At 40.1% G+C, this 12,703-nt stretch overlaps 1 long non-coding RNA gene across 2 annotated transcripts in view; it reads left to right on the top strand.

The window, feature by feature from the left end:
• Positions 1 to 12,703, top strand: part of LOC140332915 (uncharacterized) — a 146,684-nt gene that overhangs the window by 35,117 nt on the left and 98,864 nt on the right. For both annotated transcript variants that reach the window (XR_011921251.1, XR_011921250.1), the window contains exon 3: positions 11,608 to 11,654. This is a non-coding gene — a long non-coding RNA (uncharacterized lncRNA). The remainder of the gene's footprint in view (positions 1 to 11,607; positions 11,655 to 12,703) is intronic.

Raw genomic sequence — 12,703 nt, 5'->3', positions numbered from 1 at the left:
GTCCGCTGGCGTTCAATTAAGGCGCCGTGTAGCTGCTGTTAATGACTGGCAGCCGTTTTGCCGCGAAGAAGAGCTAGCAGATCTCCCCGAGGAAGTTGCCTGCGCGAAATCTTTTTTACATTCGATTTCCATACTTTATTTTTCTCTCTCCTCCTTATTTGACCTGTTTTTAAATTAAAGAAAAAACATGCAGATTTTTCTGTATTCTTTGGAATGCATAAAATAGGAGCGGTTGCCGAGGGGCATGTTAAGGAGTAACTCTAGGCAAAGTGCAGAATAAGTCAATATAGCTTGTGATCTGGCGGTATATCCGTTACAATATTGTAACCTTTAGGATTGTCGTTTATTGTAAGACATGGCGGAGAGCTGCAAAGACGGTTTTACTAATAAAAGAAAACAAATTTGATGTTTAATCAGGACAAAATGGAAACCATTAATCTGTATTTTTCTCTATTTCTAATTCATTCTTATGCAAACATTTAATTGGCTTTACTGCCTAGCAAGTTCCCCAATTGGAACAGACAGGTGGCCAGTGGAGTCTAAAAAGTTCTACCTCCCATTCAGCATGCTTGCCCCAGGTTGGTCACTCAATGGTTCAGATTTATTCCCAAGACTGCAGAAGGTAGACTATCATGGGAGAACCTGGGTGATCCAGCAAATTTAGAATGGATCTGGTTTAGGACTTGCTAATTATTTTTTTAAAGAAATCTATTCCAGGTTTTCTGTATCACTCAGGTTCTTTCATGATAGTCTTATCTTCTCCAATCTATATATATAAAATCGGATGTATGTGTGTATGTATGTTCCACCATCACTCCAAAACGCATGGAGACATTAAAACTAAACTTGCCATACAAATGACTGAGACTCATGTGAGTGCACCAGTCATCTTTGTACAGCGCTGTGCTATATGTCAGAGCTATATTTGGATGTATGTGTGTATGTCATCACTAGGAAATGCATGGAGACATTTAAACCAAACTTGCTAGACATATAACTCCAACTCATGTGAGTGCACTGGTGATCTTTGTACAGCACTGTGGTAAATGTCAGAGCTATACTTGGATGTATGTATGTGCTATATATATATACTGTAAATGTGTGTACGTGATCACTAGGAAACACATGGAGACATTTCAACCAAACTTTCTATGTTCCAACATCACTCGAAAACGCATTTAGACATTTAAACTAAACTTGCTAGACATATGACTCAGACTCATGTGAGTGCACTGCTGATCTTTGTACAGTGCGTTATAAGTATGTATGTATATATGTATTGCTCAGTGACAGTGTGCATTTTGCTTATATTTTTACATACTTTTTTGGGAACTTTTTGGCCTGTAATAATGCCTTTGAAAAAACGTATGGCAATTGGCCAAATGCAATCAAAGGCCAAAAGAACAGGAACAGAAGACTTGCCACGTTGCGCGAGAGAGATACTACATCTAGAGCTTCAGAGACAGTACAACAGCGTGAGACCCGACTACAGGAAATGGGAGATAGAGCTACTACATCTAGAGCTTCAAAGACACTACAACAGCGTGAGACCTGAGTACAGGAAATGATAGAAAGAGCTACTACATCTAGAGCTTCAGAGACAGTACAACAGCATGAGGCCTGACTACAGGATAAGAGAGATAGAGCCACTACATCTGGAGCTTCAGACACAGTACAACAGCGTGAGACCCGAGTACATGAAATGAGAGAAAGAGCCAGATGATCACGGACTGCACAACATTTTAGCTTAGTATTGGAAAGATTCCACTATGATCCACATAAAGACTACTCAAAGCATTCAAATGTTACCATTGGAAAAATAGAAATGGTTTGTAGTTTCTGTCAAGCCAAGAAGTTTAAATCTGAGTCTCCTGGTATTTGCTGCAATAAAGGGAAAGTCAAACTTTACCAACTGGAAACACCACCACAAGAACTTTGGAATTACACATCAGCAAATACCTCAGAGTCAAAGCATTTTTTATTACCGTATTTTTCGCTGTATAAGACGCTCCGGAATATAAGACGCACCCAATTTTAAAGGAGGAAAATCTAGAAAAAAAAGATTCTGAAAGATTATTCCCCTTCTGATCACTTATGTGCCATTCATACCAGTATTCCCCTTCTGATCACTCATGTGCCATTCAAATTCCCTTTCTGATCACTCTGTGTCATTCAAATTCCCCTTCTGATCACTCTGTGTCATTCAAATTCCCCTTCTGATCACACTGTCATTCAAATTCCCCTTCTGATCACTCTGTGCTTTTTTTCCACTGTACGGCAGTTAGGACAGGGAACAGCAGGTGGCGCTGTGCCGGCTTCTTTCGCTCTGCTTTACGGACAGGAGAAGACACGATGCTGGCAGAGGAGAGAAGAGACACACGCTGCATGCAGCCAGCGAGGAGAAGAGACACATGCAGGATCGGGTAATGGGGTGAGTATATTATTTTAATTATTTTATAACACATTTGTCGTATAGGACGCACTAACTTTTCCCCCCAGTTTTGGGGAAGAAAAAGTGCGTCTTATACGGCAAAAAATACGGTAACTTCAGACACTACAACTCATGTTTCCAAATGACATCATTCGGCACCACATCAATTGTTCAACAGCCTGGATTTCCATCCACATTCACGGTGCAAGGGCAAAATTACCATGAAGCGGGATTGTTACTTGCGCTGCCAGATCAAGCACCAAAACTTCTACAACTATATTTTATTGAAAACGAACTAATAGAAAATGACCAGAGGTGCACCTACATCTCAGGTACAAAATTTCATATATTGTCTTAACGTTACAAAGAATGTTTCATGAACACATAGTTCTTATTAAAACGTTTAAAACAGCATTGGGACATGCACCATTAATTTAGGTTAATTTATTTATTTGTATTTTAGTTTAATTGTATATTGTACTTTTATCTTTTGAAACCTGTAAAAAAACATTTCTTTGATTTAACACTAAAACTTTATTTGATTCCTTTCCTGTATAATGTAAGATTGCAATAAATAAATACCCGGGCAATGCCGGATAATCAGCTAGTCTTTAATAAATAAGCCCCAATGTGTTACGGACCTGCATTGCTTGCCATGTTATATTTAAAAGAATATCAAGGCTTCCTTTTATCTCTTTCCTTATTAGAATTATATCTTTAATCTTTAGTTAGTCACTTTGTCCAGGCTGAGATGATGTCGTCAGTCTGTTGCAGGAAGGGGGAGGCATTTCTTCAGTCTCATCTCTCAGGCTGCAAGAATGTAATTTTGTTGCACGTCATCAGCTTCATGCACACATCAGACGCTGTCTCCTGGGATTAACAGTTTTGATCATCTTGGGTGAAAATCTGGCATGTGTACAGTGGTCCCTGGTAGATCATTAATATGGAGAATGACCCATCCAGAACAACCATTGTGCTGTGCTATGGGTACTTGCTCATGCCCTCCGATTTCCATGGAACAGAATGACCCTGTGTATACAGAACTCGTATATTCATCCATCACTGGAAAAGTTTATTTCCAGCGACCGAAATCTAACATCTCCCAGGAATCTGTATGGGCCTATAAAGTGAGAGAATGCGGCTGATCTGTATTAGAAATTTATAAACACTCAAAAAATCTGCACCAGGATTTAGATGATTGAGTCATCTCTGAGCTGCAATCTTTGTACAAGAAGTGGATGGTGACCCTGGATAATGATAAAAATGGCACCACCCATCTGGCAGATGGAGTCACTGTCAGGGGAAGTATTGTGATCTCAGTAAGCCACAAAATATATATATTATATGTATGTGCAGATATTCATATTTGATTCTGGGTCTGCTTTAATCATCTGCAATAGAGAGCAAAACCCCCTCCCAGACTCATATATTACAAAATAAAGGAATCATCCGACTGGCCATAAAACACCTTTTCTAGAAGCCAAATGTTCTTGTAAGAGGATCAGCCTCTAATTACTGAACTTTTTCTGCCCTCTCTAAGTGTTTCTTTGGCATTTTGCAGCCCTCTCCTGCTTAATACACTCGCTCGCTCCCCTTCCAGTAGACGCCACTTTCCACTGAGCGACATAATGGATGAACTGAATATTTTTCTTTTTGCCCAGAAAGGGAGGAATTGGGACCCAGGACCTCGGCAATACTGGCTGACTCATAATTATGGTAACAGATGGGGACTCTTGCCAGCATTTACTGGAAAGACAGGCGCGCAGAATGAGACGGTGGCGATATTAATAATATCACACAATAAAATAAGCATGTGACTGAGGTGTAGGCGTTGGAACATGTTGGGGTAGCAGGGAAGAAGTTATCTTGGGGAAACTTATATTTCTAAATAAATGTTGATAAGTAGATGTGTCATTCATGATGAATCTTGATAATTATGAAAAAAAAAAGAAAAAGAGTTTTAAACAACTTTGAAGAATCATAAAAACTTCCAGATGGTCAGTATATGTGTTGTTGTAGAAAGGTCAGTGTAATGGTTCATGTACCTCTATGGGGACTTTGGGGTAAAGGCTAACTGACCCCTTTTGCTCCCCCATACCGAGGACCACCAGTGTGCTCCCAGCCATTAACCTGCACGAAGAACGCATACCAGGCTCCTAATATACACATCCATGCATGCCAACATTTATGCCCGGTAAGGTGCATCTCCTTGGCCGTTAGCATTCAGCTATCATTGGTTAGATGGCATTTTGGAAAATTGGTCAGGAGCCTTGGCTTTAGGCCAACAAATCACTATGATGAAAAACCATAGTGATCATTTTGTTAGGATACAGCAATAGCTTCCCTCTCTGCCTGCCATTGTGAGTTATTAAAGCAAACCCACAATACTCACCTATCCCTTTTCTGTCACAAGGCATCACCATCTACTTCTTTCCAATTTTCCTGGAGACCATATTAAGCTATCTAGATTGGCCAGGATGACATGGCAGGCATGTGGGAGTTCATTCATTCCTGGCATGTGCAAAGGAAGCCAGGATTGCCGGCTGGCAAATGTGCAGCTCAGTAAAATTTGGCAATCAGATAGGTAACAGTTATGACAGTAGGAGCATTGCCGATCCCTTTCTGCACTATACACCTGCCTTTTATTAAAGGGACTTTCATTCTACTGTAACTCCTTTGATCCCTTTGCTAACATGCTATGTGTACATGTGTGTATATGTATTTGTATGTGTGTGAAGAAATATAAATATATATATATATATGGAACTTGCAAAGTATTAGCTTACGTTGTAAGCTTTGGGTGATGTAAAAGGTTTGGTTGGTTAGGTAGGTATATAAATGTGAGGGATCTGGTTGTGGGTTATGTTATATGAGTGTCAGGGAGTTCCTAGCATACACTTTAAATGTAACTGTAGCCCAAGTGAACTGACAAGCAAAATATATATATTTTTCATGTTCAGTTGATTATATTCACCAGCAGTGTGAATGTAATTGTAATGGTAAATACAGACATAATGGACCTGATTTGGTAAAGATTTCCAAGACTAAAGTAGGATGACTATCATAAGTGTACCTGGGTGATCCAGCACGTAGTCTATTTTCTATTGTCATGGAGAACTTTATTAAATTAGACCCAATGTGTATCTAGTATTATTGGGTTAGTAAAGTTTGCAGACAAAATGGCACCCTCAAGTTGTAAACTTTTTTCTAGAGCTGCCCTTACTATCTGGAATTCTCATCCTTTGCAGCTTGCTTCTACATTCCTCACTTTAAAAATAACTCTCAAAACCCATCTTTTCAAACTCCCCTACCCGTCTTCTTCTGTCTCTTAAACCCTCACTACATACCCACCAATCCATATCCCCCCTCCTATTGTGTGCTGCTCCCCTCTCCTCTTAGAGTGTAAGCTCTTCGGGACAGGGTCCTCTCCTCCTTCTGTGTCACTGTCTGTCAACCCCTGTTAAATGCGCTGTGTAATATGTTGGCGCTATATAAATGCAGTTTATTAATGATATTGGTCACTTATAGGTGCTTATATATGGTTAGAGCTGGAGATGCCCTCATCTGCAGCGATTTACTCCCTTGGTGTCCCATTTCCAGATATAAGCTGGGAAACACCTCTCGGATCTGTCTTCGCTGTGCTCTTTGGCAGCTCTGTATAGGTAGCCTCGTATGATGATGTCACTTCAGAAACATTAGGACTCAGGAAATGATTAGAGAGACGCCGAGTGAAAGGCCGGAGACGGAGTCTAAAAAGAACGCACACAGTGCTGAATTGGTTTGGACTGGGCTGGGAGTTCTTACAAAGTGGACTCTCTCTCTCCTTCGTTCTTCGTCCTTTTAAGTATTTTGCTGGGATTTTTTTATCCTTCGTTTTCTTTGCTGACCTTTACAAGGAAAGTCGTTTGTCATTTTTCAAAGCCTCATTTAGACATATACAGTCTGGCAGCATTGTCTTATTTCACCCTACCAGATGGTCGGCTTCTTCTTGTATAATAATTCTAGAGGGATTTTTCTCCAAATATCCAAACCCTCTAAATTTAAAGATAAAGTTGCTACGCCTTGCAGAGTCCAGATTTTCATGTTATTATCAAGAGCCCCTCTCTAGTTATTATAACTTGCAGTTGATAGGCAGACAACCTGAGCCTTTGGGTATTTGTTTTCTCTGGCTATATTCAATAAAAATTTAATAATTACTTCACTGACCATGATCCTGTCTCTCGTACTGATTGGTATTCATCAATACCTCAAGCTGGGCAATAAAGGGGTCATCAATATAGCTAAACTGCAGGGAAACAGCTCAATAAACTCAAAAATGAAAGTTGTATGCTTGGCCAAGGTTTTGTAATTTTGTTAATCAGTTTGTTGACCTGAATTTTCCCTACTGTACTTATGCTCTGGATCTTAGGCACCTCTCAACCCTAAGCCTTTGATTAAACAATGATTGGTTTTCTTAGGGTGGCTTCCACACCCTATGAGAGGTCATTTTATCGTAATTATTTTTATTACACAGTATTTATATATCGCCGACATATTACTCATGTGACTAGCTGTCCCTCAGAGGAGCTCACAATCTAATCCCTACCTCAGTCATACGTCATTATTACAATCTAAGGTCAATTTTGGGGGGAAGCCAATTAACCTAACTGCATGTTTTGGAATGTGGGAGAAAACCGGAGTACCCAGAGGAAACTTATGCAAACACAGGGAGAACCTGCAAACTCCATGCAGATAGTGTCCTGGCCAAGATTCGAACCCAGTGCTGCAAAGGCCAGAGTGCTAACCACTGAGCCACCGTGCTGCCCAATCATAGGAATCTAAAACCAGGTCAGCTTAAACTAGCTTTATACAGAATCCATTTTATGATTATATTAATATCTATAAAGAGTAAAATTTGTCCAGTGTTCCAATGAAGAAGAACCTCACCTAGGTGTGATTGGGAGTAGATGTATTTATGTCTATATATGTCTAATAAATTTGTAATGGATCAGGTAATTAGTTCCTAAGTCTGTAGCCACCTTAGCTAAAATTAAGTAAATAAACATTAGATGAAGGAAACTATCTCAGGGGTATCTGTAAGTCTTGCTGGTGGAACCTGCTGGGTGAAGTAGATGGTTGTTGGTAGGTGAGGCATGGCAAGGCACATGGCATACAACCTCCTGTCAGTTGGGCAAGTTGTCCGTTCAACCAAAGAATTCTACCTTTAAAGTCTACCATCTAAAACATCTTTTAAAAACACAGATGTTCACTTAATTCCTCTGATTATTTTTTTTTAAATGATGGTTGCTGTAGGACATTGGAATTTTTTATTTGCCTTGTGTTCTATAACTGTAGACATCCATGTATCAATAAGCTAGCTATTGTGCAGCTATTCCTGACCCACTGGATATTTAAAAACACCTGCTCGGGCCAGAATGTCCCTCCAGTTGTCATTGAAGTCTCACATAAATGCTAAATTTGCATTTGTGGTTAAAAATTTCCCATTACAAACTCTTTTACTTTTTTTTTTTTAGTATACATTGCTAAATTTTGCTTTGGTGTGTTGCGTCGCTATGTACAACCTCTTTTTCTTGGTCATGATTTGGTCCTGGATCCAGGAGTATTGGCCATGCTTATTACTGGTAGTTATTAGGAAGGTGCACAGAAGTCTAGAAGTCTTCATTCTTTATTGAAATGTGGCTGCTCTTGGGGCCCCTCCATTGTTTACAGGGAACTCAGGAGCAGGTTATGTTCTTGTTTAGATATTGGAGCTATGATATGGCCCGTGCCATTATAAGCATACCAACATTCACAGGTGCCATATCCTGAAAGGTGGAGGTCACTGAGGCAGATGTCCAGAACCAGAAGATAAAAAAGGCCTTGGATGCCCTACTGTAGTCTTTTATGATATATTAAGCTCTACGTTTACAATCATAAATATTTCCTACTTCCATCTTGTAAATTAATGCCTAGTTTGCATTTTAGTGATGTTCATGAAGGCCATATTCAGCATTATAAGTTCAGTGTCCCCATATCTTCCAGGACTAAGATCCCCCTTTACATAGGTAGGTTTCTAGTCTTCCAACATGACCATTGGGTCATAGTCTGATGCCATTTTGTAATATAATGAGTCCTTTATGAGGTTTTTCTCTGGAGCAGCTCAAGATCCTGGAACCCCGTCCTCTAATTCTCCTCTGCAGCTTGCACAGCCATACCCATGGAGCCCCTGCAGGAGCTGGCCCGCGGCGACCCATGCAGCCTATAGCGCCCTCAGAAAAAGGGAGAAAGTCGGGGCCCGGCTCTCCTCCAAAGCCATTGTTGTTTCCGCATTTACTGATAAATCAATCCATCAAAAAATTTTTCCTTCGTGAAACTCAATCAAGAAAGGTCATGTCGGCGGGAGAGAAACAGATTAAATTAGCATCAAATTAGACATGGAAAGTGAGTTCTGTCAAAATCATCACAGCGCTCAGCACAATTAGAATATGTTAATTATGCATTTCATTAAGGTAGTGCTCTTTGAATGTGAGATGAAATGTCACTGGTGTAGGCATCCGCAAAAAGGAAGATTGCCAGGCACAACTTTCAGGAGACAATGTGTGACACCTTCATTAACATCAAGAAGCGCAAGACTGTCTTGACTTTTTCTTTGTAAAGTAGAACACCATTAACCCTTTACTTCCTTCTCCTCGTGCCACAGCTTGGGCTCTGCTTTCTCCAAAGTCTTGTTTCTTTTTGCCTGCCAGATCCCATAGCACCCGGGCCCCAGGGCTGTTTGGAGGCCCTTTTTGGGCCCTAAGGCTGGTTGGAGGCCCTTTTTGGCCCTGGTGGTATGCATGTTAAATGAAACCTCGCTTCCTTCCAATGGGGAGCACACTGCTGCAGCGCAAGATCCAGAAAAAACTAAAACGTCTATTAAATGATGTAAAATTACATGCAGACAGATGGACACTGCACTAAGAACTGCCATATTAATATCATCATATCACTCCTTTTCAGTTGCTGGTTGTCCAGATATATGTCCAATTTGACTGTGGGGACCGGTAGGCACCAGGATTGGTCTTGTGCACTCAGTGATTGACATTCAATAACAGGACTGGTCTAACATGCCCTCTTCTCTGCATTAAAAGTTTAATTGGACTTCAAAGGAAAATTGTATTGGAAATCATATGGAGACCGCCATTGACAAACTCTTCCAGAAGTTGCCAAATTATTCACTACATTTTTTATTCACTGACCAAAAACAAGCCGAAAGTGCTGGACCCGTGAAAGTGGGCCCGTGAATCACACACTACCAGTGGTAGCCATACAACTAACCTTCTTAGAAGGTGATTGGTATCGGCAGCTAATGTGTATAACTCACTATAGGTTTATTTTTTTGCATTTAGTTTTGTTTAGTTATAGAAAGTTTTTCCCGATTTTCCAAAAGACATCTTCTCTCCTCTCTGTTTGGGCCTTTTATGTGTCTAGATCAGTGTTTCTTAACCAGGGTTCCTCCAGAGGTTGCTGGGGGGTCCTTGAGCAATTAGTAATTTGTGCCTCTCAAGTTAGTGTAAGTGACACCAATACCTTTTTGGTTATCTTTAATGGTGGTATTCTTCCCACTGGCCAGCAATGTAGGATGAATTCTTCCCACTAACCGCCACACTAATGTACTGTGAGCTGTGGATATAGTAATTATAGAAGGGGTTCGCTAAAGATCTGAACGTTATTTTAGGGGTCCCCCCAATGTTAACAAGGTTGAGATTAGAGATGACAAAATGATACAAAAATCATCAGAAAGTAAAGTTTGTATAATAGGTAAATATTGTTCCCCCATGATTTAAATGTTAACACCCTACAGAAAGATAACATAAGAAAGAAGACCCTCTGTTAAGTTTTCTTTGCTGTGCTCTTGCTGCGAGATTCTCCATCTCTATTTGTCCTAATAATTCTTGTCAATGAAACATGAAGTGACACAGATCCAACATTTTCCAATGGAGACAGCTGTTATGGTGACAATTGAGAAGAGAATTCCTTTTAGCGTCGCTCTCGCTGTTTTCTTCCTGTTGGGTTTCTGGGACAGTAAGTGGGATCACCATAACAAGATACAGACAGCAAAATAAAACTAAACAGAAACATTGCCTGTCCCTGATTTTCAGACCTCCTCCATAGAGTCAGACCTGGAGGATAGGCGGAATAAGCAGTCCAAGCTCAGCTATGTAATGAGATGGTTCCCATATTTGCGGAGTAATTCTATGAGCTCGGACTGACCTAATGTCCTGCACCAAATGTTTAATGTCAGTCCTCCATTAAACCAGACAAGAGACCCTGAGACTTGGGGGGCACTTTCTGCAGGGGGTGCGCTTTAATTTACTTCACTGACTCGACAAAGCAATGTATTATGAACGGTGGTGGACGTAGCCAAAAGTGGGCCCCTGTCCAGAACTGACTTGGATCCCCCCTGTTAAACAAACTGGGACTCCCTATAGGCCGCCTCTGTTGGCTGAGGAGGGTCCGGAGCCCTTGTGCAGTGGTATACTTTGCACCTCCCTTTATCCGCCCCTGAATATGAACATTTCCATTAAGACATTTAGTTGGACAGTATGGCTGAATTATCTCTGGATGTATATTGAATATTTACATTGTATATCCTGGCAAAGCCGACAGAGCTGAATGTTGAAATATCTCTGGAATTAAAGGCATACGATATAAATTGTGTAGCCAGATCAATAAAATGGTGCTTGGGCCATCACACTTTGTCCTTACTGGTTAAGTACAGGTTAGTTCTTCCTGGGTCATCTGTTACACATTATTATAAATATTCAGAGATCAGTTCTTTACACATCACCCTTGGCTTTATTAAAGGCATTGCAGCTACCAACTGACATATTAGATAAAAACAATAATTGGACACAGTCAGGGGCCATTGTGTGGCAGTTTGCTATCTCTACAATTAGAGAAACAGACTCAAGGTTTAGCTAAACCCAGAAACAAAAATGTATTATAATAATGTGATGGCTGCTTTAGGTTTCTTTCCCCTTTAACGTGTTCAAGAACCCCAGAAAATGACCATTCCATGACTGATAGCAGTATCAGGTGTTTGTTTTTTGCCTTTTATTGAGTAGATTTAACAAAACCCCTTCAATTATGTATTTGATGGACCAAAGAGGACCAGTTTATGGTCACACATTGAACTATTTTGTATTTCTTTTCAGAATTGGTTCTGTTGAGTCTCCTCATCGAAAATTCAGAACACCAAATTGTAAGTACTTGCTTTTATTCCATCGATAATTTCTATGTATTCTCCACCATAAAAAATTTTTGCCATCTTCTTTCATGACCCTGGGAATGAACCGGCTATACAAATAAATGACGTGTATTTTTTTTTTTTCTGTGGAAGATTTTATATATGTAGAATAGAAGTTTTGTTGCTATATGTTTTTCGCCACCTTTGTCAGCCAATCTGAATTCATCTTTTCTTCAATGGCTTTACGTCTAACAGATGAACTCTCATTGGCTACTGTGGATGACTCTGATTAGTTTCTCTTTTTGCTTCTTTGTTTGTGGAGTTTCTTAATGTTCGGCTTCCAGATTTGCTTTGCCCTGATGAGAAAGGCTTTTGATTTTTAGCTTGTTAACCCTTGTATATATATTAAGCCATTGGGAAGCATTTTGGAAGCATTGGACACAATGGGTGACCATGAGGGATTGGAAGCCCCAAATCCCAAGAGGCTTTGCTTTGTACATATCACCCTGTTGTTCTGCATGGTAACCTGTTTTTGCCCCCTTCCACATCCTTCATGGTGCTTCTGGCCAATGAGGCTGCTCTTCATAATTAGATGTGGGAGATGGCAGGGGCAGATTCTTGGCCTGGTCTCATTTCATCTGATGGAGCTCACCCAAGATTTTGGGTACAACCACCATTAAGCACCAGCTATTGTTGGTTTATAATCTATAAAATCTATTCATGAGCACTTTGTTTTTCAGAATACATTGAGATCCATCACAGATATTCTTCTAAAGTGCTTTAATTTCCATACATAAACATATGTATATTCATTAATAATAAAGACAATTAAACATACAATGTTCTGTCAGAAGCAACATCACCCTGCTCCTGAACACAATGCATTCACATCATACTGACAGACAAGGCTACATTGATTCTGATCACATGCCATTACAGCCCAACTAATGCCAGAATCAAACAATACAAATAAAATGTATATTATGGGTGTTACCTTAAATTTACAAATGTGAAAACCTATATGGAGCTGTGTTTTGCTGCAGCCACTTATCCACACAACCAGG

Source organism: Pyxicephalus adspersus, chromosome 6, assembly GCF_032062135.1.
Source record: "Pyxicephalus adspersus chromosome 6, UCB_Pads_2.0, whole genome shotgun sequence".
Taxonomy (NCBI): Eukaryota; Metazoa; Chordata; class Amphibia; order Anura; family Pyxicephalidae; genus Pyxicephalus; species Pyxicephalus adspersus.
This window is presented reverse-complemented; position numbering and strand designations above follow the sequence as displayed.